The 27,308-nt window shown below is 42.7% G+C and overlaps 1 pseudogene; it reads right to left on the bottom strand.

Moving 5' to 3' along the window:
• Positions 1 to 686: 686 nt before the first annotated feature.
• Positions 687 to 24,730, bottom strand: LOC146631389 (rab3 GTPase-activating protein catalytic subunit-like; annotated as a pseudogene).
• Between the last annotated feature and the right edge of the window lie 2,578 nt (positions 24,731 to 27,308).

The following is a 27,308-nucleotide window of genomic DNA, read 5'->3' as shown; positions in this document are numbered from 1 at the left end:
TTAATAAAGTTTCCAGTAAAGTGTTTAATCGCAGCCACAGATTGACAGCAAATATCTCGATTAGCTTCAGTGCATCTATAATAAATATGTGCAAGTTTCAGTGCTTCGTTTAAACTGTATGTGTCTGTATCATGGGATGGATACACCCTTAACAAAACAAAGAAAATATTACAAAACCAATTTTCCCCTCATGCTGTCGGACGCGCCTCGAGGAACCAGCTCCATTTAAAACATCACAGTCAGCTGTAAAGTGTCGTTTCAGTTTTTATACAACGTCAAAGAGCTTCATGTTTGAACAATCAGCTTATGAACAGGAATAAGATCTGCACGGTCTGGTTCTGGTTGGATGCAAACAAACAGCTGTGTGTTAATCCAGCAGCAGGACATGCTGGAGGATGGAGCTCAGCTGAAACGACCCATGAAGTCCTCACCGGCTCTCATGTTTACCATCAGGACCAATCCCTGCAACTGAAATATAATCTACTAAATATCAGAGTTGAGAAGGTTGTGTTAGCGTGTGGTGAGTGCAGGATGGGGAACTCCATCCTAACGACAAATTTAATTTCCTTAAAAAGGCATCAAGAGAAGCTTTGAAGGTAAAATGAAGGTTTTAGTGTGAAACTGTTTTATCACAGCTGCAGGAAGCTGCAGATTTATGAATACAGAGAAGGATGTAGTTTCACATATTTCCAGACAAAGCCATAAATGCTTCTTAATCAATGCCAGTAATATACTGCTTCCTGCTTTTAAGCTTGGGCGAGCCGTAGATGCTGAAATATTGCACCGTTCTTACAAATAAAGCAAACAAATGAAGAAATGTATTTCTATGATCTTACTCCATGGCCACGTTCATACATGTGAAAGTCTCCATCCTGTGTCCTTCACTTATCTTTATCCCAGGTGTGAATTGTTCACAGGACTTAAAAGAAGGACGTGTCTGTGGAAAAGGCTCCGGTCAACCTAAACTCCTCCCTCATCAGGACACAGAAGAGCCGCTGAGGCAGCGCCTTGGAGTACGCTGCTGGTCGCGGCACACAGGTGCGCAACAAGATCTCCCGGCCTGCTGGAGGAGGGAAGTCTGGTACTCTGCTGCTTCCCCCAGTTTGCTTCTTGTCAGATCCCAAGTCCTTATCGACGGGCGCCAGAAGGGCAGCCTAAAAGGGCAAAGGTCAAATGTTAGCAAACAGCAACCGATTCTGAAGAAATGTGCTGTGTGAGGTGGACACGTGGATATTCAGAAGTACTGTAACCGAGTCTCCCACAGAGACCTGATCCAGACTACAGCTCACAAACACAGCTCCTCTACTAACACCTCACTGCAGCTGCACGCTGCTGATCCTGTCTGTGATTAGAAATGATTTCAATAAAGTAAAACAGAGGCTCGTTTTCTATGAGCGTAAACAGGGATCTCTTTTTCAGTCTCAGTGTAACAAACATGTTTACTAGAGCAGGGCGATATGGCCAAAAATATTTATCACGATATATATTTGAAAATTTGCGATAACGATATAACTGACGATATAATTGATGCGAGACAAAATACAACTCCACAACATTACTAGCGCAAAAAGACAACCTTCCATTTATTTTCACTTAAACAAGAAGCTGGTTTTTATGTACATTAAAGCTTTATAAAAATGTAACAGTGCAAATGCAAATTCCTTGCTGAAAGTTTAACCAAAAGGCATTTCCAGTAGAAATGGGCTGACATATCCTGAGCATAACCATGTATAATATCCACTGAAGTTAAAAAGAGCTGCTTTGCAACATTAAACTGCAGTGTGCAGTACGTAGTTTTCGGTGCACGGGATTATAACGCACATTAAGCGAAACAAAGCAGTCAGATAAATCAAACTTTATTAAACTCATTCTTCCTCCACTTCTGTACCATTGATTCATTAATGTTGAATTCTCTGGCAGCTGCTCTATTCCCATGTTGTTGCAGTATATTAATGACTAACCTCGTATTGTGGATGGATTATCTCAGTTGTTCTCCTGACTGAAGTTTGGTCCGTTTACAGCATCCTGCCATGCGATTGTATTTGTCTCTAACCATCAGGAACCTTCACGTTAACTTTTATAAGTGGAAAAGTGTTAGCGTTCATCCTCCAGCTTCACTCTTTATGTTATGCTAACATAGCTGTGTCGCTAGCGATCACGTAGCACATCATTATATACCAGCTAGCCCAACTTCAGTAACCCTACAAACGTCACTGCTGTTTAGTTTCCTGTCTTCATTTATGTTGGAAGTGGTAGCAGAGCTGTACGTTTGAATTTTTTCAGAAATCTCTCAGTCAGAACATGCTATATCATGCTTAGGTAACTAGCGAAACTAGCGAGCTAACTTCCGCTAGCTTCCTGCTAACTTCTAACTCCGTTAAATGTAATAACTTTTGTTTTCATGGATGCCTGGAAGTTAAACTTCATAGTTACACCTGGTAAAGCAGCAATGCTGATCGTTTTATTAAAGATGAAAGAATTTAGACAGTTTTTAACTCTAAGTGATGCTGCAGTGTTTGTTTGACCTGAACCATATGGAGTTTAGGACCCAGATTACTCCCAGATTTAAGAGCATCTTAGTCCGACAAATACGACAGTAACGACGGCCGCTTGCATGTTCTGCAAAAAAAATGTGCTTTGTTGTGTATCTGACGGACAAACACCAAACCAGTTCCACATCACGGAAGTTGCACCATTTTTACAAACCAATTCTGGTTCATCTGTTTCACTCAACAATCGGCCATGTGCGTATGAAAACAAAGGCACTGCGCATGCGCGTTTTACTCATATTCTATCGCGATATTTCATTTTCCTATCATTGCCTAACATTATACCAGTATTACCGTGAACGGTATAATATGGCCCAGCCCTAATGTTTACTGAATAAGTCTTTCAGTAAACATGTTTTTGTTAATTCAGTAAAATCTGCAAAGATGACTTGTACTGTTGGCAGCAACAAACAGAGACAACAGAGTGTGGGACAGACAGGAAGTCAGGACACGTCTATGTGCTTCACAGTGGGACTAGAACATGAACCACAGGCAGCAAGTGAAACATGTGCAAACCTCCACGTCACCAAAAACACCCTGCAGGTCCCATCAGAGCAACGGCAGAGAAAACAGATGAAACATCTGTTAGAGAGAAAAACGCTTCACTGCTTTCTTACCTGTATGACACCAAAAGGGTTTTGTTTTTTTAATAATAAAGGCTTCATGTTTTACAGTTAAAGGTAAAGCTCATGCAAACATGCAGGCTTATTTGTCTGATCAATGCAAAAGTTCAAACATGTCTCTTTCAAGCCTCATTATCAGCTGAGATCATAGTAAAGAACAGACAGGATCCTGATCCATCTGTTCTTTATATAATTACTGTTTTTACTGTAATGTAGAATATCATGGACATAATACACAGACTGCAGCCTAAATACTGCTAAAAACAGCCCTTTTTATTTTTAAGGTTTTACGTATTAACCTTTTATTATAAAAGTCACCTGATCCTTAGCAGGTGTGTATACAGAAATACACCAGGTCATTATTTAAGCAAAGCGAAGCCAAACTGCTCCTGTGTGACAGATGAAGTCCACCTTTAAACAGCATTTAGATGCTGCTAATGACGATTAGTGGCAGCACTGGTCTGTGGGCTGGGGACACTGGTGCCACCAGTACAGCGCGCACTTTTCACAGCGCCATCATGTGGATCAAACTGTATTCTGGGTCAAACCTGATGTTTTATCATTTACACTGAACAAAAATATAAACGCAACACTTTTGTTTTTGCTCCTGTTTTCCATGAGCTGAACTCAAAGATATGAAACATTTTCTACAAACACAAAAGACCCGACACTCGCAAGCAATGTTCCCTCTAAGCTGCGCGCGTGCACAATTGCGCACTGCTGGCACAATTGTGCACTGCTGGCACGGGCTCTGCACAGAAAATCTGCGTTGCGCACAAAAAAAAAAAAAAAAAAATCACCTGAATTGAAATTAAAATGAAAACTTTAACAATTCTGTTCTGCAGTGTTAGTCAGTGACTGGCTGCTCCCGTATGGGATCAGAACGAGGCCACCTTATCCCGTAGTCCAGCCAATCACGCGATTCACATTCGTATATACGCAGCTGATCAACGTGGCTGACAGGCTATGACAGCGTCCTTATGTGCGACACCGGTGTTTTAGCAAAGCGGCTGATGTGGCGTGTACAACCATTGGAGACGTGAGCAGGACAGACGGAACAACTGACGGACAAAGTGTGGACTTTATACCAGTTTTTAAATTGTGTTGATCGGCCGCGTAAAACCAGAGTTATGATAAAAATATCTGCAATGTTTGTTTTTCTTCCTGAATACTGTCGTTGTTTATATTTACTGCGGGAAGAAACGGTAAAAACGCCGTTTTATAAGGAAAACGCTCGAAAGCCTGTGAGCCAAAACAACACCAAAACAAACCCCCACCAGCCTTTCCTATTGGTGGAAAAATGCACCATGTCGACCAATCAAAAAATGATATGGCAACATGACATTTAGTTGTTTAGGAAGGGGGAAGTTTTAGGAGTGACGGCGGTGTTTGAGATGCGATTGCCAAGTTTAGCACAAATCTTGTGTAGTTAGTGTGTAGTGTAGTCAATAGTTTTGTTGTGTGTGTCAGAACAATGAGGCGACTGCTGAGTGTTACAGGTGTTACAGCAGTGATACATCTCCTGTTGTCAGGCCTGCAGGTATCAGGCTGTTGTTCTCCTTCATCTCATAGTGGACAGAAATTATTTTTTGGAGCGGCACAAATAATTTGTGTGGCATCAGATTTGATGCAAAACAGCTGATTGTTCTGTAAATAGTTTGAAATGTTTATTTAAAAAACACCTTGGCTGCATTTTTAGGTAAACAGCTGCAAAAAACTCTGTTTGCAAAACTCAGTTACTTTTTTGAAGAAGTAACTATATAATTAATTGCCCAACATTGGTCATTATTTACTGTATTTTGCAGACAGAGTTACAGACTCTCTCTCAGACCACAGACTCATAATACAAGTCAGAGCTTTATTTAAAGAAAGTTGTGTTTTCAAAATTGAAGTTCAAGTTATTCTTACTTCCATTAGTGTTAACATGCTGCACAGGTCATGAAGAAGATTGTTTTAATTTTCATTGTAAGTGGGCTAAAGCAGTTAATTAAAAGTAGTCTAACATAAATGTAAATGCTGTAATTTGATTATTTTAATAAACATGTAACTTGGATGCTGGCGTGACCACAGTGCACACGTCTGCTGTTACTCACAGTGGTCCAAGGGACGCTCAGGGAGTTTGTGTGTTCGCTCAGACACATGAAACATTACAGGGAACATTGCTCGCAAACACTGTTCACAAATCTGTCTAAATGTGTGTTAGTGAGAACTTCTCATTAGCTGAGATAATCCATCCCACCTCACAGGTGTGGCATGTCAAGGTGCTGATTAGACAGCATGAATATTGCACAGGTGTGTCTGAGACTGCCCACAATAAAAGGCCACTCTGAAATATGCCGTACATGTGTAGCACAATGACACACATGTCGCAAAACCAGTCAGGATCCGGTTCAGCTCATGGAAACAAAAGTGTTGTGTTTATATTTGTGTTCAGTGTAACAAATACTGAGACGTGTAATAATGTCGTGTGTTGTTCATCTCAGGACGCTGCAAAGAACCAGATCATTTTTATTATCCTGTTTGTCTGTTATGTGAACCTTTAGAGAGGATGCACCTTATAATGACTGAGTGTGTTTATCGCACTATGTTAAATGTAACTGTGAGCGACACGAGGCTTACTGCTCATGGTTACCTCATCAGTGGTGAAGTCAGCCAGCCTGATGCAAGAAACAGGAAGAAGAAAAGGATGAAAGAGCAACACACAGATGAAAAACAAAAACAGACTTTCTAACCGACAGAGCTGAAATCTGAACATGTCACCAGCTGCAGGAGGCAACGCTCTGAACCACGTCGTTCCTCCTCCAGATGGAGCTTTCACTGCCTATAGTCTCTTGACATACAATGGTTGGATTCTCCTATGATACTGTATCAGCTGAGCCTCAAATTCTTATGATCTCGAGCTTCTTCAGTCTCAGTGAATCCTTAGTTGGCTCAGATGCATCATCTGGTGTTTGAGTGTAACAAGGTGGTTGTAACACAAAAGGAGTGTAAACAGGTGAGTGTGGTTTGTAGTGTAGTGTAATTCACAATAAAGTGTAATTCACTTTATTGTGGTCTCCACTCTTCCCTTTTACAGAGATTACAGACAGTTCAGAATGCTGCAGCTCGCATTCTAACTAAAACCAGCAAGTTTGCCCACATTACTCCTGTCCTTGCCGATCTGCACTGGTTGCCTGTCAAATATCGTATTCAATTTAAAATTTTGTTGTTTACTTTTAAAATTACTAACAACACTGCACCCAGCTACCTTAAGGACCTTTTAAACCCTTATGCTCCTGCCAGGGCTTTAAGGTCATCGTCACAGTTACTGCTGGCTCAGCCCAGATCTCGACTTAAGACTAGAGGTGATCGATCGTTTGCTCTTGTTGCACCTGTGCTTTGGAACAATCTCCCGATTGGCATCCGGGCATCTGATTCTATTCATTCTTTTAAATCACAGCTTAAAACATATCTTTTTAAACTTGCCTTCTCCACCTTTTAATTGCTGGTTTGTTTGTTTGGTTGCTGTGACCCATTGACCTCTTGTATTAATTCCCTCCTATCTTTCTATTGGTGTTTTTTATTATGGTGGTACAGCTTTTATCTTGCTATTACCCATGTGCTGTAGTCATTCTTATTGGTAGCTTTTATCTATGAACATAACTCCTTATTTTTATTTATCCGTTATCAATGTTTGAACCTTTTATTGTTTTATGTAAAGCACTTTGGTATGCCCAAGGCTTTTAAATGTGCTCTATAAATAAAGATTGTTGTTGTTGTTGTGTAAACTAAAGCAGCGTGTCTAACCAACCACATCTCCAGGGCTGAATCAGGTGACCACGAGCCATCGCTCCACAGCTGCTGAGGGAGCTACAACCCTCATTCAGCCTTTCACAGACATACGGCAATGAACTGTATGAACAATAAACTTTATTCATACACACAAATCCCTTTAAGGTTGTGTCAGCGAGGGCAAACGTGCCACATCAAATACATGGAGCTACAAGCTGTGGTGACCCACTGTCAGTAAGGGAGCTTTATTACACACACACAGCATCACAACAACAGTTACCTCAAGCTGCTTCTATGTTATAAGGCAAAGACCCTGCAGTAACACAGGCAACATTAGGTGACCGTCTGTGAGCGACAGTGGGAACCAAAGCCTCTAACAAACATCCATCGATAGATGAGGGGCAGACGGACTGAATGCAGAGAGGTCTACTAACACATGTTGAGTGAAGAAGAAACACCCAGTGCATTATGGGGAACTTAGACCTATAACTTAGACCTGTGCGCCTTAGCATATGCTACTTCCAGGGCATAGCGCTTAGTTTCCGGTGTGATATTCGCTCCTTGTTCACGGTCGGGTTTTTCAACCAAATGGACGAATCAAGTGGCGATTTACATTTCTCGAGATGTCGAATGTATCTGTAGATGATGTTGATCGACTTGTCGATATTTTTTCCCCCCGCGCCTCAGAGAGAGACAGGATTCAAATTTTATACTTCTCAGTATTTGTATACAGCGCTCCCTCGTTTATCGCGGGAGTTACGTTCTAAAAATAAAATGCGATTGGTGAAATCTGAAGTAGCCAACTTTATTTTTTACAATTATTATAGATGTTTTAAGGTAAAACCCCTCACTACACACTTTATACACTCAGACAGGCATGAACATTTTCACACGTTTCTCTCTTGTTTAAGCTCTCAAAGTTCAAACCTTCGTAGACAAATAAGTCCAGTATTACAGAAACCAAAGATCAAACCGTGTTTTCAGGTCCAGCACATGAGAACAGAGCAGCTGAGAGATAATTCAACATCAATGAATCATTAATGAATCAATGAATCAGCGATTCTGTACTGTACAGGAGAGACGGCACGGAGGAGATCAACAATAGTCTGCAGCCAATCAGGACGCAGAACACAAAGCGCTGTGCGCAAAAAAAAAAAAAGCATGCAAACTTGCACAAAAAAAATGTACGAAACAGCGAGGCCGCGTTATAGCGAGGGACCGCGGTAATTTTGAAGGTACGTCACAACATACCCTTCGTAAATACTCATGCATAGAGACCCTTACCACGGTTTGTTGACATGCTGTGTAGGTGTGTACTTGACTAGCAGGGAAACCTTTGACTATTGTTCACCTGTAGTTTGAATGCTGAACATCTGCCTGTTTAAATCATAAGAACTGTCACTATACATGTAAATTAATCAGAATGGTTTTTTTTGTATGTAATTTGTATAGTATTTTTTTCTCTCTTATTTCTTTTCTAAATGTACTTGTATATTGTTCACATGTTGAAATAAATTACCAATCAATCAATCAATACAGAGATGTGCTTCTGATTCTGTAATGCAGTTCTGCTTGTGTTGAGTGATGTAAACCACCAATCGATCTGCACGCTTCAAACCTCAAAACTGATCATTTGATTTTTTTTATGACACAGCAGTGGTGAGTGTTCCCACCTTCTGCTCTTTGTAACTTAACGCCATCTTTCTGTTTTCATATTTTGGACATGATTTTGGAGTCCATCTTTGCAGCAGCAATTGACCGCAAAGTAAAGCTACCGGAAATGTACAACCCTGCATCCGATCTTAAAACAGGAAGTTAGCATTTTCTCGTGCACAGGGTCTATTGCAGACTAATTAAGGTTGCTGATCCAACCCTAACTATGTGCTTTATCAAAGAGGAAAGTTTTGTCTGTCACCTGAATCCAAACTGGAAGCTGGTTCCACAGAAGAGGGGCCTGAAAACTGAAGGCTCTGCCTCCCATTGTACTTTTAAATACTCTAGGAACAACAAGTAGGCCTGCAGAGCGAGAGCGAAGTGCTCTAATAGGGTGATATGGTACTACAAGGTCATTAAGATAAGATGGGGCCTGATTATTTAAGACCTTGTATGTGAGGAGCAGGATTTTGGATTCATGTTCCAGTTGATGCATCAGAGTCAATCTGGGATCCAGTGTGGAGCACATGGACACTTTTAAGGCTTAAAGAACAAACCGATGATTCGATTAGATACTCGGCTCCATCTCTGGAGTCACGGCCACCAAAGCTTTGTTTCTGCTAACACTGTAAACATATACAAATGCACATTAATAGTTGTTACTGCAGAAAGAGAAAAAGAAGCGTCAAAGACAGGAAGGAGATCTGCTCCACTGTGGAGAGAGCTGCACAACTTTGTTCCTGCAGAATTGTCACACAGTCAAACTGATAATTCTTCATTTTTCATTGATAGTTAAACAGACTGGTTCTTATAGCTCTGAACGTGCTTCACAGCACAGCAGCAGCAATTGTGTGTTTCAGGAAGAAACAACGTTACAATAGAGCAGACTCTCCTGACACTGACAGAAAACACCGCGTCTTTACATCAGTGCTGACCACGTCCTTCCAGTTTCATCTACATGAAGTATATACACTCAACAAAAATATAAACGCAACACCTTTGTTACTGCTCCCATTCCCCATGGGATGGACGTAGAGACCTAAAATTCATTCCAGATACACAATATAACCATCCCTCCCAAACAGTGGTCACAAATCAGTCCAAATGTGTGGTAGTGGGCACATCTGCTATATTGAGATAATCCATCCCACCTCACAGGTGTGCCACATCAGGATGCTGATCTGACATCATGAGTAGTGCACAGGTGTACCTCAGACTGCCCACAACAAAATAAAACAGCGCTGACTTCATGTCTTGTTCTAGGACCGGGACACCGACCTATTCTTGATGCTGATATTGAATAAGTGGTTGACTGGTGTGTGTGTGTACCTCTAAAGATGTCTCTATAGATGACAAATACATGACTGTATACATGAAACTGACAGCAAGACGTGGGAAGGACACGGAGGCAGAGTGAGAGTTACCCTCTGAGCACTGATGAAGAGTCCGTGGATTATACTGCCAGCCAGGCCCTGGCCTGCTCCTGTCACTACCACCTCTGGTTCCTCCAGCAGGGAGCTCACAAACCTAAAGACAACACACAATGTGGAAAATGTTACAATATTCCCACAAAACAAAACACTTAAATAAGAACATGTAAAACCTGAAGACACCAAAACTATAAAATAAGACCACCAACATGAGCGAGAAAGAAACGTGTGAACTGACTGTGATCCTTCAGACGCCGTCTTTGTGAAACAGATTCATCGTGACAACCTGTTACTGACTAACTATCTATAGTGACAGTGAAGACGGTTACATGTTACCAACAGCACAAACAAAGCTGTCAGTGAGCGCAGCTCAAACTCTGCGACTCACTTCTTCAGTTCATCAGCAGCCTCTCCGCTGTCGTCCTCAGGAACGGAGAACTTGGCCTTGAGCGAGCGAGCTTGAGTGATGACTGTCTCCATGCTCAGCAGCTGGTTAATGAAATCCTGCACACAGGACAAGAACAACTGTCTGCTCAATCCTGACAGCATGAGACCCCAAGACTGTCACATTTATACACATACGTGGTTTTTCCTACGTGGAACGTTATAGGCTGAGTCTCGGGGTGTAAAAGGCGTGTTTGGAGTCACAGTGGATACATGGCATACTTAAATGTACTTTGAGAAAGCCAAGAATGCTTTTACACAACAAGACTGTCCAGTCAAGCCGAACTAACATGGTGGGGTTTAGCTGTGCAGCTGTACAGTGTTATTCAAAGAAAAGGGGCTGTATGGATACTGAGTGCTAGTGAGAAGAACATTTTTATATGTGAAGAAGTGATGATTGTTCTCAGACTTTAGGACAGTATTAAAGCATATGTTTAATGCACCTAACGTGTGATCAAACTCAATAATAACAATCTCAGTCTCTGTTTTCGATCACTGATAAACACATCCGATATCAGCAGAGTATAAAAGCTTTGAGCCCAGGTGGGAACAGCCGAAGGAATTACCTAGGTTTAGAAAAAAGTTAGCCATCACTGAGGAAGCACTGGAGTTTGTTACTCCAGCTCCCACTACAATCCCACTGCACCACACCCCTGTTTTCATGGTTCAGCCATCAATGGCCATAATAATTATCAGCCAAGTTCTCAGCCATGGTGCACACTGTCCAGTCTACGTACACCTCATGTACAGCACATACTCAACTACAACAAAAACACAGTTAACAATCAATCAATAATGTATTTAAAAACAAAACTTTTTTGGGTGAATCTAATGATACTTTCTTTTAAACTGAATTATTTGTGGAAAGTCCGGTCGAGTTTTCACTGACCTCTAACTTCTTGTAGTCCTGGTTGGGGGACTGCAGGAGCTTGCTCGCTTGAACTGTAGCTTGCTGAATGGTTTTTTGCACTGATGGAATATCTTCAGCAGACTCTGAAAGAGAAGAAATGACAGTGTTTCCAGAGTGACAGAAAGCTGTGATTAAAAGAAAGACCTGCCACGTTTGTAACCTCAATTACTGTTAACATGAGAAAAAGCCTAAAATTGAGTAAACCTGCAAACTATTATCTTACTAATACAGATCCTTTTGAAATAAACAAAACCTTCACAACATTTTATAATAATCTTTACAGAGATTAAAACATATCCACAAAGTCTTGATGGATTATTATTGGAGTTAATTAATCCAGCTATTTCAGAGGATCACAGAACACATCTGCAAATAGAAACTAAGCCTTTTGTCCAGGAATATACCCACATGTGCTTTGGCACAAGGAAAAACTCCCTTTAAACAGGAAGAAGCCTTCAGCAGAGCCAGGCTCAGGGAGGGGCGGGGCCATCTGCAATAACCGAGTACAATAACCTCAGTTTGATCTGAATTAAGAAGCAGAAAGTTAGCGGCCATCCAGGTCTTTATGTCTTTAAGACATTACTGCAGTTTAACTCATTGGTGTGTGTTATCTGGCTTCATGGACAGATAGAGCTGGGTGTCATCAGCATAGCAGTGTAAATGTATGCTATGTCTTCTAATGATGCTGCCTAAGGGAAGCATGTATAATGTAAACAGAATTGGTCCTAGCACTGAACCCTGTGGAACTCCATAATTACCCTCAGTGTGTGAAGAGGACTCTCCATTTACATGCACAAACTGGAGTCTATTAGATAGATATGATCCAAACCTTCACACATTCACGTGTTATCAGCACGGAGCGTCTCTGTCAACCTCTGGAAGTAAAGCTTTTAGTAAGTGTCATAAGATCAAAATACATTTTTTAAAGAAGTGAAACGAGGACATTATTGTTGCTATGTTTTGTATTTTGTAGTCCAGACTTAATCAGAATTAATTTGCATACAACCTGGATATGCACCAAAGCATTTCTGACCTGCTGAAACATTCTGGGATATTATAGAATAAATGAAAACTAGCTTTCTGGTTTAATTAGAGAAAAGGTCTGAGTATCACAGCAGGACGTTAGCTGATTGAGGTTTCTCCAAAGTACTAGAAAACTCTCCTCAGTGATGTCCTTACTAGTGTCTCTCATTGGCTGTCTCTAGACTCAGAACTGGTCTTAGCAGTATACCGTCAACTTAGAGACGATCCAGAAACTAAGACCTGTTATAATTATACGTGAACTCTCATTAGCTAAATTAATGGTTGCACTGCAGGTGTCAGGGAACAACAGCAACACGACTGAAAGATCTTTAGCTTCTTCTAAAAACCAATTCAAATTATGCCCTGCTCCAGATGTGACAGTCTGAAGACGAAATCTAGACTTTTCTGTATCCTGGAATAATTATCAATTTATTGTGTGTAGAATAAAATAAAGAGTGGGTTTTATCTGATTTCTGATCATTACTGGAGAAAACTTGACTGAAAGAAATTCATGTTGGGGAAACTTTCCAGGCTCCTTTCACAGTGAGGGTTGGGTAGCTAGTTAGAGTAAACAAACTAAATCACATTTACCTGCATTTTAACACCAGGGTCATGTTCTACCCATCATGCCTACGCAGCCCTGAAAACATCACGTGTCCATCTCTGATACTTATAAGAGCTCAAAACTGGCCCAAACCCTGATGGAGTCCAAGGGCCTGCAGTGCAGAACACATCTTGAGCCCAAATCTTGGGGGGCTCAGGATTTGGGCTTTTTCTGCAGCTCATGGGCTGCATTCACTGAACCGACCACAAACTCATCTGTGCACCAAAGTACACAGTGAGACGTCCTTTACCCTCACATCACTGGACACTTCCAGGTTCTGGGTTCCATTCACTCTATACCAGTGGTGCCCAAATCTTTTTGCATCACAGCTGTGATACAGAACGGCTGTGTGGGCGGAGCCTGTTTCGCTTCAGTGCCGAAAAAAAGGGGTTGTATTTTGATGTAATGACTGTGTCGATGCAATCAGTCATTACATCACTCAGCTCAGGACTGAGCTGTGTAGACGCCAGCGTGTATCATACAGTGCATCCACTTGCAGCCCTCCTCGTTTCCCAGCCGTCGCGCCCCCGTCTGCACATCCCCACACAGTCCTCACGTTTCACAGTCAGTGATTGTAAAGAGTTCCTCTGCAGTGGCTCTGCCAGGAGCCTGTCTGCAGAGAAGTCATTCCTTTGTCCACCTGCAGAGGAAAGCAGCTACCATGCACCTTATCATTAAGCACTCGATAGGCAACTTTACAGGAGCAGAGCACAGACGCAGTTTTAGCAGAGACACTGTTGAGCACGACGGTTTAGAAGTGTGTGTCTGAAAAAGCCCTCTGACTTGTCTTTGTGCTCTGGATGTTTGGCGTCTTAGCTTGTTAAGCTTTAAACTGTCACAAACTTGCACTTTAAGACAGACACGCTGCGGCCTCTCCTCATCACCCACCGCTGCGCAGGTATGCTTCATCTTATCTTCTTTGGCTTGGAAACATATTTGGTGATGCTTCATCCTCTGCTTTGTGTTTGTGTGCGAGCCCCGTCAAAAGGCTGTGCATTATGCTGGCAGCGTCCAAGATTTCTACTTTTTTATTCATGCAGCTTCTGTTTTTTTTTTCTCCATTAACATCTCGGGTTGCATTTCATTTTCTTAGTACTTATTTTAATATCTTTAGTTTTTTGTATTTCGGTCTTACTGTAATTTACCTGCTGTGGGCTTAGAGTTATTTTCCCTGATTTTATTTCATATAAACGTGTTTTTCAACCAAACGGTGAGGACTTACCTTCTTCCTTCAGAATAGTTGCATGAAGTATACAGGGCAGGAGGTGACGGGCCAGGTCTGCAGGTTTCTGCATCGCCATGTAGTGCAGAACCTAAAGACAAACCCCCAAAAAGTTTAGTTTGCCTGGCTTCTGTTTTCCTTTTGCTCTTTCAGATCAACAGAATATTTTTGCACAGCCAACAGGCTGCCTCTGAAGAAGACTCCAGATAAACGGTGACCTTTCTCTATGATGGTTATTCACAGAGGGACCAGTCATACCCAGATCTTTAAATCTGTCATAAGACTATCAGTGAGCATTATTTTTAACTTTCTCTTTTTGGATAAACAATGTCTTTAAAAGACAGGCAACATTTTCAGTGACGGTGCAAACTGGAGCTCCGAGCTCTGCTTTCATATGTGCAGGAAGAACATGCAAACGCTTGGCAGGGACCTGCCCGGGTCCAAATCCAGGACCCTCTTTGGGTGAGGAAACAACCCCAGTTACTGTTTGTCCCTTTCCCATAAAGCCGACCGGATCATTAATAGAAGCTGGTTTAAAGTTGTTCTTCATTTAACACCATCACACCACAGAGAGCTGCTGTGTGTCAGTTAAACATCGTGTGTGACAGCATCAGATCCTTTTTCATCAACATGTGAAAATGCTTCAACATGTCTGTGAGCACAGATCTGTGTTAAACTGACTTCTCCAACATACATGAGCCAAAACGGTCCCATGGCACAAGCGGATCCTGAAAATCAGCAGAAACATTCATGAAAACACTTTGTGATCCACTTAGTAAACACGTTTGGCTTAAAACACGCATGTGGCAAAACGAACGACCTGCTTCAGACCTTCTCGGCCTCCTTGGTGTCATCAAAAAGTCTTTTTTGGCGTCGTGCAGGTGTGACCCTGGCAGTCTCCCAAGCTTCCACCCACATGTTGCCTGGGATCTTCATCCTGGGACTGAGTGTCCCCATCACCATTGTGTTGACCTTCTCATCAACCACTTCCTCTTCTACGTAATCCCAAGGTGAATACCAGCGCACAAAATCCTCCAGGACACAGCCGGGGTTGGCTGCCTGTGGACAGAGACACAAACTCGTACTTTAAATGAAGTAATGTGTAAATATATTCACTGACACCTCATACTGGCACTGACGACTCGAGCAGGGCCCACTCACGACACCACTGCATTCATGGACCCAAGCACACCAGGCTGTCACTGAACATAAAATGTCATTTAGGCATCAAAACGATTTCCTTCTGTTCAGGACTGGAAGTAAATACGTGTGATCTGGCAACAAAAATGTTTTACTTTTTTGTGTAAGAGTAAATCTGAAAATCTATGAATAACAAATCAATTGTATTTTAGTATTAAAACCAGTTCAGACTGAATAAAGAGCTCGTCCACACTGGATCAGAAACAGAGACATGGTGGGAATAACCAACACTGTAGATTCAGGGCAGCTGCAGCATGACTTACACTGTGTGCTGGTCATTATCACTGCATTACTGCCTCAGGTCTGCAGGTCTCTGCAAAGACAAGGTTCAAATAACCTCTGAAGATGATTTATAAAACTGCAATGAGCTGTTTGAAAACTGACGACCACGTGATCGTCTGGTGATCAGAGGTTTCTGCACTCACGTAGCTTCTCCCAGCATGACTGCATCCATCATGCCACACGTGTCAGTGACAGAGTCACAGCTTTCCACAGCGTAGGCTGATCAACAGTCCTCTTATTCCACACTAGTTTACTTGTAAAAGCCTACATGACATTTTTTATTAATTCATTAATATCCCATTCATTAACTGCACAGAGAAGACGGTTCCTGAAAATGAAACATGATGCACAGATATCAGACTCAGTCAGCTTCAGCTGAGCTTAATGACATTTCTGTGAACCACTTATATGAGATCTGCTTTCATGGTTTTGTCACACAAAGGTCGCCTCTGTACTGTTACAACCGCTTTCTTTTAGTTCTAATTATTAACTGCACGTCTTTGAACATGGAGCGAGTGGGGTTGGGTTAACTCTGACTCTAAACTGCCCACAGGTGTGAATGAGAGCATAAATCAGAGGTGTCCAACTCCAGGCCTCGAGGGCCGGTGTCCTGCAGGTTTTAGATGCGTCCTTGATCCAACACAGCTGATTTAAATGGCTAAATTACCTCCTCAAAGTGTCTTGGGTTAGGGCTATCCTTTGTTGCTAGTTAGCCTGACCTGTATCCCCAATGTTAAGTTTGTACATGGTATGTATGGTCGATTAGGTCATCTCAGTTGCAGGCAACCAACAAATAAAGCTTATCCTTATCGTGGAAGTTCTCCAGAGGCTGAACTAACCATCTGATTCAGGTGTGTTGACACAGGGTGAGATCTGCAGGACGCCGGCCCTCGAGGCCTGGAGTTGCCCACCCCTGGGTTAAATGTTTGTCTGTCTCTCTGTGTTCGCCCTGCGACTGGCGACCTGTCCAGGGTGAACCCCGCCTCTCGCCCTATGGTATGGGATAGGCTCCACCCCGTGTGACCCCGACTATTATTTTCAACATGCTGTATTTGGAATAAATAACAGCATATGATGTGTTTGCACAGTGAGGCAGTGACTCTGACCTGTGAACATAGAGAGGCTCTGCAGAGTTGAGCAGAGTCATGTTGTTGTAGGGGTGCAGCCTGCCCTCAGCTCTGCCCTCAGCTTGTGTCGCCTCAGTCTCGCCCTGGTCACTCAGGCACTCAAAGAATTCCTCCTCGCTGTCACTCCACGAGTCCCAGGATTTTCCTTGAGACATCTCTCTTGTTGAACTGGAAGCACTGGTTGCACACTCTGGTCCTTGGCGGCTCTTCTGGCAGGCACCTGAGACCCTGTGTTCCTTTTCTTTCCCCTCGGGTACCTTGTGAGATTCATCTCTGGCCTTCTTCCTTTCGATACAACAATTCAGCATCTGTCCAGGAACAAAAACTCTTTTCACACATGGAAACATAACACTGCTACTTGTGTTCAACAGACAACACGACATAAACAGGTGTTTGGGAGTTTGAAGATGCTGTATCACACTGAGCATCAGCTCTCAGAATTCATTTTTCTCTTTATCACCTAAACATCGTTCCAATTATCAAAGTTAACACAACACTTTTGATAAACCACTGGAATTAAAGTTGCAAGTCTACAAATGTGCATGATGTTGTTTTTTGTCTTTTAAATCGTTCGATTAGTCCTTGCACTGTGTGGCTACCTGGAACTTCTGATGCAAAAGACAACAGCGAAGATCAGGAGCTCCACCTGCCAGCCTGCAGATTAGGAAGCACAGAGATGGATATGAGTGAACACCAGTGTGTTAACAGAGAAACAAATACTGCTTAAACAATTTCAAGCAAAGTTTTAGTTAGAGCACGGCACAAACACTGCAGGGGCTTTTGTGCCTGGTATTATGTACTTGGATTTTTACATTTTGGTCATTTGTCTGTTATTAGAGACGGACGGAGATCCAACATGACTGACAACAAGACCAAAGCCCGATTCTAAAGTGTCGGCTCAGCTGGACAAAGTACAGACATCCAGCATTTGACTTTATTTATATGGCACAGGATAAGAACCACAGAGTGCTTCACAATAATATGAAACAGCACAAATCTAGTTCAAAGCCAGGCTAAATAAATGAGTCTCAAGCTGCTGTTTATAAAAATAAATGCAATCAAAGCAACATAATGATGGAGGCAAAGCACTCCACAGCCTGGGGGCCCCCACTCTGACAGATCCATCTCCTCTGGTCTCAAAATGTGTTTCTGTCTTCTGTCTGTGTCCAAGTCAACAGTCTAACGAGGTCCCACAAATGTCTGCAAATAGGTTCTGCTCTTCCACGAAGTCCTTTGAGATCCCGACTGAAATCGGCTGGTGCCAATATCTGCTGAGTGTTGGCCACGAATAAAGCAGCAATAACAGAGTTCAACGAGAACAACAACTTTTCATTATCAGTTATTCTTCACTCTCTCCACAGCTGATGGACCAACAGCAGCAGCACACAGAGGACAGTGGTACCAGATACTTTGTATGCCGTCACCATCTGACAGAGGAGCTCCAGGGCTGAAAATATATCCTCAACCTCAGGTTCAACTAACGAACTGACCCAGTCACAGACTTCCAGGGAGGCTTTGGAGTATCATTCCCAAGTTCAAGCTCAGCCCCTAGTCCCACTTCTTAGAAAGGGAAACCGCTACTGTAGTCTGCTTATCCCGAGGTGGGAAACCAGGACAGTCCAACAACATCCACAGACTCAGTGGGACTCGCACCTCCAGCCCAGGAGTCCTGCCACCAAAGAGTCATGTAACTCGTCACAGACCTCGCCAATTAATATCAAATCAAATATCAGCTGGTTCAGTCCCAACTGATGGTCTCATTATTCAGGTTTCACACAAGAAACGTCTCATGACGGGTAAAAACAACGAGCTCTCTCAAGACTTTTGCAAAACATGCTGGTGGCAGTGGTCACAGTAGAACTACTGAAGGTTCCAGCGCACTTTTGGTAAAGTGGAAAGAATATTATTTCACCATAAATGGGCCACGACCAGGTGCTTCCCACAAGATTTCACACAGACCAGTGAAAAGAATTATCAGAAGAGTCAAGGCCCAGTTATGAAGAGCCACAGAAAGGCCTGGAATCAGCAGGTACGACTGTTTCAAAGAAAACAATATGTGCGCAAGAGCCACAGAAAAAAAGAGAAGCGTGAAGTGTGTTTAAAGTTTGCTGAACAAGTCTGTGAAACGCTGGCAGAATATTATCATCTGCATTCATAAAGTATCCACAGGCGTCTTTGCCTGCTCTCCTGTACACTCATGAGTTCACACCTACCTGCCCCTCTAACACCATCGTTACATTTGCTGATGATGCGACAATCATCAGCGGAGAAGACGGCGAACAGGCAGGAGGTTAAAAACCTGACAGGCTGCTGCAATGAACACAAGCGTCTGCTCAGCGCCATCAAAACTAAGGAGATGTGACCTCAGCAGAGGGAAACACGTTCCTCTCCACATCAAGCAGACTGTGTTCAGCGAGTGTCCTCGTTCCTGGGGACTCACATAGCTGAGGACCTCTCATGGTCCAAAGTCAAAGACTCCACCTCAGGATGCTGAGGAGGAGGAGGAACCATCTGGAGAAGAAAGTCTTGGTGGCTTTTTTACCACAGCACCATAGTGTGTCCCCACCTACTGCTAACAGCTTGGTATGCTAACTGCTCAGTGGGTCATTAAGACAGCACAGAAGAATAGTGCCTGTCCCTTTCCTTCCCTGGAGGACATGGTCAGCACTCGCTGTCTCAGGAGAGCCAATCAAATCTCATCTCATCCTGGACAGCACCTGTTCAAGAAACAGGACAGCCAGGCTAAGAAAACAGCTTTTCCCCTGGACCATCGATCACTGAACACTAAGCTCAGTGAATGGACCGAGTGAGCCTCCCTCCTACCTGAGACACTCCTGTGTAACATTCAGTATAATGTTCACTAATGCTGCCAAATGTAAGCTTACATCTAATACAAAACACCAGCATAACACGGGACAATTACACCCTCCCTCCATGGCTGCTGCCATCCAACCAGTGCAATACTCCTCTGGTTAAATGGTAAATGGACTGGTTCTTATATAGCGCTTTTCTACTCTTCTGAGCACTAAAAGCACTTTACACAACTTGTGCATTCACCCATTCACACAAGCACATTTTTCTAGGTGCTTTCTAAGTAACATTCTCTCTCTCACACACACACACACACACGCGCACACTCCGATGAACGCATCGGAGAGCAATTTGGGGTTAGTATCTTGCCCAAGGATATTTGGCATGCAGCCTGGGGGAAGCCAGGAATTGAACCACCAACCTTCCGATCAGTAGACGACCCGCTCTACCGCCTGAGCTGCAGCCACCCTATTTTATTGCTATTTTATTCAGTTTGACGAATGAATGATGAGTGTAAGCAGGTAAGAATGTATGCAAGCTCTGCTCCAGTGTAATGCATAGGTACAACAATACGCTTTAACTTTAATATAGTTTGGTCACTTAATTCAATTCAATAAAACTTTATTGATCCTGAAGGCTGACCCCAATGGAAATTGGGTTAAGGCTGCTGACCTTTGCCAGCGCCATCTTACCCTTCTGACCATACATACATGACACAAACATCACATGGGGAAGACAGGTCAGAGAGGCATAACAATGGAAAATGCACCACATGAGGAAAGATAAGGAGAAAAAAAATAACTCCCCCCAGACTGCGCTCCAACAGGGAGATCAGTTTGAGAACAGAAAAAAAACACCTCTGCACATGAAAAAACTCTTAATACACGAAAGAAACACATGACAAGCAACAGGGATGGGTAAAGGGTGAGAGACAGCCAGTGTAGACAGTACATCCGGGCCTGCGTGCGCTGGTCTCCTTGATCCACCGTCAGCATCGGAGGGGAATAAGCGTCGAAGGCGTTTGGAGGGGGGAGGAGTGTACATCTGCATGTGTATATATGTCTGTGTAAGCGTGTGCGTGTCCAGAGTTCAGCTGAGACAGTGTCCTCCTCCCTGCCAGGCTAAGTAAACAGTCTTCCAGCCAACCCAGGTGGCCTTGCATGGAGTGGGAAGAACAGTCTAAACACAGTCGTTATCAGGGAGTTGTTGTTCGGCTCCAGCCTTGAGCCCACGGCTGGGGCCGAAGGGGTATCCGCATAAGTGATGGAGGTTTTTACTTTAGTGCGAACAGCTCATATGAATTTCAAAGCTGTTCTAACACTCCGACACTGGTCTCTCAATCTCCCGTTGGAGAGCCGTGAGCTTCTCCATGATGTTATCAAACTTGCGCTCCGTGATGTTGTCATTCTTGTGCTCAGAGAGCCGATTCTGAGAACTCAAAGACACGACGTCGTAGTCTCACTCCAAGCGCTTTATTTGTTACGCCATTTTTCTCCACACCAACAACAACCCTTCGCGGGCAACAGTACTCTCGCAGTATAACAGAAAATAACAAGTTAACAACGACCGCAGTGAGCTTCTCCAAGATGTGATCCAATTTGCACTCAGAAGTCTTATTCTGAGTATTCACAGCAGCCGTAAGCTTCTCCAAGATCTTATCCATGCTGCACTCAATGAGCTCATTTTGAGAAACTCACGCCTCTCCCCATCGTTTGAATCCCAGCGGGCAGCCTTGTGGGGGTTTGAACAGCCGGTTCCGCTTTCTTAATTCTTCGATAAGTCAGGGCCAAGCCAGCTCCGATCAGCCAGAACCCTGTTACCATGGTTCCGAACAGGTAGATCTCTTCAGCACTCAGGCTCACCCGAGCCCAGACTTCTCGTTGAGAAAGGGGTGTCAATTGCATTCAGGGACCAGTTGATCAAATCCATAATTCCTCTTTTAGGTTTTAGAGAACAGACTGTGAGAGAGTGTTCCAGGGAAAAGTAATACAAAAAACACGAGAGTAAACAAGGACACAAGAGGCTAAGCAGGGAAGATAAGGGAGAGGAGAAAAGTGCGACTGCCTTTGTTAAGAGCAAAACTCTCTGAATGCTGTAAACACACCGTGTTTGGGTGGCTGCATCCCAAAAACACCACAGCAACACTGAAGTCTGGAGGTGGGAGCATTATGATTTTGATGTTCCCAAAAAAATGTGTGATTGCTTAGAAAAGTTATGCATAAAAACTTTATAACAAGCTGCAAAAGGGACTGAGCCATTAAATCTAACTCCAGGAAGGATGAATGGAGACATTGTTGATTAAAATCTGCTGCCATCTACCAGGATGATGAAGATGAAACAAGGATGGATGTTTCAGCAAGACCATGATCACAAACACAGCCAATGGAAACTGTTGGTTTCAGAGGAATCAAGTAAAGCTGCTGGAACGGCCCAGCCAATCACCTGAGCTGAATCTGTGGGAAGGATCCAAGGAGCATTCGGGATTTATAGACTGTTTGTGTGGTGAGTGGGTCAAAGTCATGAGCAATGATGGGACTGGTTTCTCCATACAGAAGCTGCCATGAACTGTCATCACCAACATTTGTATAAAGTAATAAATAAATGTCTGTGTGTTTAATGTCCCTGTGTTACCGACATCTGGTGATAATTTCACATCAAAGCACCTTTAGAAATATATTTGCTTAGAGAACTGCTGACGTGTTCAATACTTATTTTACCTGCTATAAAATGAAAATGTTAATATGTGTGACATCTTTAAAATCAAAGCAGCACGAGCCTGTGAGGTACCCACCCACAAATAAGATGGTTATTTTCCCACCGCTAACGCAACTCAAGGACAAACTCCTGCCAGAGGTGTCCAACAGCCCGCAGCCCACCGTAGTAATAGTTGACCAGACACACACACAGAGCCAGACGGTAGGTCAGACTGTCACTGGGGGCTGACTTCAGCTGGTGGAAAAGGTTCTACAACGAGGGAAAAGACCAGCATGAAATCAAACAGCAGGACACCAAATTTAATACATTCTAATAAAAATCCTGACAAAGTACTGACAGCACTGAGCCTGTCTTCACTCTGAAACTTATATTGGACCTGACCTGAGTGTAACCTTGAGTGTGCGAGTGGTGAAGAGGCAAACATACATAATCAGAGGTTTTCTCTTGCTCCGATGTCCCACTGGAGTTGGACAGCTGAGTGTTATTCTTAAAGTCAGACTTCTCCACAGCAGCATCTGGAAACAGATACTGAGACACAAACACAAATAAGTAAGTCTGTCATTTAGAAACTCTGTTGTTTTATAGATGTTAGAAGAATTAAACAAGTGGAGCTCACGTAGTCATCACTTCATGATAAAACACAGGATGCTGATCGCTCAGTGGCAAAAGCAGGATGTGACCAGAAGTAGACAATAAAAATAAGAACGCTGCCTGATATCCTGTTTAAGACGACGCTCTTGTGCTTTACTGAGCTGCTGTCAGATGGGATCAATATCTGTGGCCAGCACTCTAAGACATAAATGCAATTACGGCTGTAGTTTTAAGATTCAAGGCTGTCTTAGCTCGAGCTCGAGCTGCTGAGTGTGACGGGCTCAACAGTGACCAGGAAGGAAAAACTGTTTGTGAAAAGAAGCAGAGGAGCCACATCAGTACGAGTCAAACTACCACACGGAGGAAGTAGGAGGCCCACACAGAGAACAATGAGGAAAAAAAGACACTTTATTTGTCCTTGATTATGTTCTTTCTATCGGTAGCTTGATTACATCCATCTTATCTGCTGCGTATCATTTGGTGCATGAATTTTAGCCTCTTGGCTTAGAAATAGTTTCCTCTGTGCTGTTCGGACAAAAAACAAAGCCATAAAAAGTCTTCACACATCACACAACAATGTGTATGTTTGTAATGGATCCAAGTGTATTAGCAACCAGAAAAATACAACATTAAGGTCAGTGCACTTAATGCACTGACCTTAATGTAGTATGTAGCGGTGTGTTTGAAATCTGTACTGACTAGTAAAACCTCTGTGGTCAGCCCCAAAGCATCATGGTCTCCGTTCCTGAGTGTCCCACTGATCAGTTTAACTTACCCAGTAAACACTGAGGATTTTCAGCCGTCCTGACTCGAACTGACCAGTGAGGAGCTTGAAGAGGGTCGAGGTCACTGTTGGGTGATAAACAGAGTAAACAGTAGAGGAGAGTTTCTGATACACTTTTAGTTAAAGGGTTTTTATAAGTAATGAGTCATGTTTGATTACATGTGACGTAGTCCTTCACCAGTAATCAAGATATTTACACATGTAAGCATTTCCTTATGTCACACTCAGTTTGTCCCTTCATGCTTGTTAGACCTGTGCCAGCTCTGTTTGGGCCTTACAATCAAACCCATGTACGTTTACCCTTTTAATAAACTGCTCCACCCATTTCCTACTTTACGAGTGAAATATGAAGCAATGCAGTGTGTACACGGATGCAACACTCAGTGCTCAGCGCAGCGTTTTGTGTGCTATAGTGCAAGTGAACAGCTCACTCCCATCAAAGCTTTTCCATTGGATCGTTAACACAAACACCAAATGTCAGGAGGACATGCGCCTCAAACTGGAGTTGTCTTTCTAGCCCGGGTACTGTGTTATCCTTGTCTGTATACCGAGCTTCTTATTAATAATCAGCTCTGCACAGGAGCAGAAGCAGAGTCCAGCCTGTTGCTCTTACAGTATAATACTCATAATAAAAGCACAGTAACCGTGGTTAGTCACTGAGCAGCCCGGTGCGTTTCTCTTGATTTCTTTAGTCAGGGTAAATTCATTCACCTGCACGGGTTAGCTAAACGAACTTTACAAAACAAGTTTCCCCGACAGCCGAGTGCTCACCTAAGGACCTAAGTTACGGATTAGCTTACACACACATTTAACTTACCGAAAATAATACGGTGGGGCCTCAGGTCCTCCTGTCTGGTAGTCCAATTTACTGAAGAACACCTCAGGCTGTCACTTTGAAATAGCCGGTAATGTAAACGCTGGACCTCTCAGCATCTGCCATTCCCGAACAGACACATGCAAGTTTGTCCGTGACCGCAGCCGCGCTGTACATTTATTTCAGTTTCAATATTTTTTTCGGTTTCATTTCAAGGTGGCATCGTTCTGATCCCATACACACACAAATTGATTTACAAGTACAAAATATTTATGAGCACAATTTGAGCCCATATACTCTCTCTACCACAGCTGCCTTTGAACTTGCCTGGGCCAGGTCTGAGTCCAGCTTTGCTACTCCTGCCAGGTCACATGACACAGGGGTGTGCTCTGATGTCGGCAGGCAGGTCAGTGGAGCCCTCTGGTGGTGGATATATGGCAGTGAAACAGGAGGAGGCCTGAGAACAGACAGCAGGCTTAACTAGCAGGACAAAGTAGCATGTAGTACTTGAAGGGGTCATCAAAGCCAATCAGCTCTCAGGAAAATGGAACATCATATAAATATTTCTCTTCTTTGATTTTCATCAATGTATTTCCTTTGATAGATTTTCCGTCAACACTTCTGCTTGATTAGAAGCTCATAGGCAGTTCCTGTCACTCTACAATAACACAATGTAAAGGCTGCGCTCTCTGCCCTCCCTAATTTGACATATTTTGTTGTTTTGTGTGTGTGTTTGTCTGTGTGAAGTTTTGATGTGTATGTGAAAAACACAATTTTGAAAACACTGGAAAAAGACCTCAAGACATGTTTTCCTTTACTTTCTATGAAACAACAATTCCCACCAAGGCTTTTCAGTGTGAAATTTAGTGTATAGAAAATACCTGTGCCAGGTTGTCTCCATCTAGTGGTGAACATGGCCTCACCACTACATCAGGTGAGCTTTTCACTGTGCACAGTGACACAAAAGTCATTTAACAATTTTAAAAAAAGCAATGTTACAGATTCAGTAAGAACTGAAGTTTATCATAATCCTTCAAGTTTCACTCAGTAACAGCAGCTTTTTAATATTATTGACTATATTTTAGAGTCACATTTATATGAAATGTCAAACAATCACAGAGTGACACTGAACTAAACAATCAATGCCATGTGAGTTGTTCTTGTTTGTTCTTTATCTCAGATTTATTGTAAGCAGCGGGAGTAAAAGCTAAAGAAAAATAGTAAAGATATGAATGAATCTCTGCTCTTACAGCTTTTATTGTGCCATAATGTCTGCTTTGAAACCGTCCTCTTGCTCGTCTCTTGGATGCTCACCTCTTCTTCACCTGTTCCTTTCACCAAACTGCTGCACTCTCGTTCTCTGCTCTCGCCTCCTCTTCTGGTTATAATTAGGATGCAGTCAGCATGTGCCAAACAAACTCCCCCCAAATCGATCATGTTTGATATGATGATGACGTTTTTAACATCTTATTTATGCACTTGTTGGGTGGGAAAGAGTAAACAAAGATGGGGCATAGAAGCAGAACTGAGTCCTACGTGTGGAGGGACAGTAACTGTGTGTGTATATGTAAGCATTTAAACACTGCAGAGAGTCAAATTAACAGTAACACTATTTTGTCTAAGTCCGCCATTGTAGAAATTCATTTCACCGAAACAATAACATGGCGCACAATGTGACAATAAACGTATAAAACACAAATTCTTACCTAGCAGGAGAATAAATAATCAGTATTTTAAGGCTACTGCATGTATAGATGTCACTGCTTGCTCACATAAGCTAGCTCTGAGACCCGCCAGAGTTTACGCCACAGTTGACTGTCGCGAAAGAGTCGTAAATCACCGGCATTGTAAAACTTAAAATGATTCCAGGGCATGTTATAAAACACCCAATAGATGTGCTGGATATTAAACGGTATCAAACGACTAAATGAACACAGGGTTACAATTACATGCTCACATCGTCACATCGAGAGTTTATTCATTAATCATCAGAGTTCAACAATGTTACATCCAGTTGAAAACAGCTTCACTAACGCCAGCAAAACAGGCTAACAGTATATAAGAGCACAGAAACAGCCGTGCTTATCGACAGCTCGACATATCCTCAACAACTCACCTCAGTATGTGTAACCCGTTCATGTGTTACGCCTGTTGTTCTTGCGTTGTGTTCTGGCGTGAAAGTAGGAGGCAGGAGACAGTACTGGGTCTTTGGCTCTTTACTGCACATCTGCAACACAGAAACATGTGTCTGATCTGTGTGTGTCACGCGACTGCCAGTACACCTCTCCTCCGGCCATGCTGAAAGCAGCTGTGTCTGCAGCTTCATTAACACTACAATAATATAATGAATCAAATACAACAAATTGTTTTAAAACATTAACTTAAGCTCTCAAAAACAAAAAGCACAAAATAAATAATATGTCACTGAAAAAAACATCAAAAACAACTTATAAGAACAATAAACAAAATAATTCAAAAACAAATAAACAGTCAGATAAATACAATTCAATAACCAGGACCCAATATTCTGGTACTTATAGTTCAAACATTATACTTCAGTACAATTATATTAATAACCGCCATCTAACAGGCAGTACAACACTGTACTTATAAAAACAATGACTGAAAGACAGCATCTCCAAAACATAAGAACATCTCCATACCTGCAACACAGAAATATGTGTCTGATCTGTGTGTGTCACGCGACTGCCAGTACACCTCTCCTGACGAAGGAAAAAAGAGTGCATGCTGTTAA

The sequence above is a fragment of the Diplotaxodon limnothrissa genome, linkage group LG5 (genome assembly GCF_057381915.1).
Source record: "Diplotaxodon limnothrissa isolate DT_005_m linkage group LG5, D_limnothrissa_male_GT1.1, whole genome shotgun sequence".
NCBI lineage: Eukaryota > Metazoa > Chordata > Actinopteri > Cichliformes > Cichlidae > Diplotaxodon > Diplotaxodon limnothrissa.
This window is presented reverse-complemented; position numbering and strand designations above follow the sequence as displayed.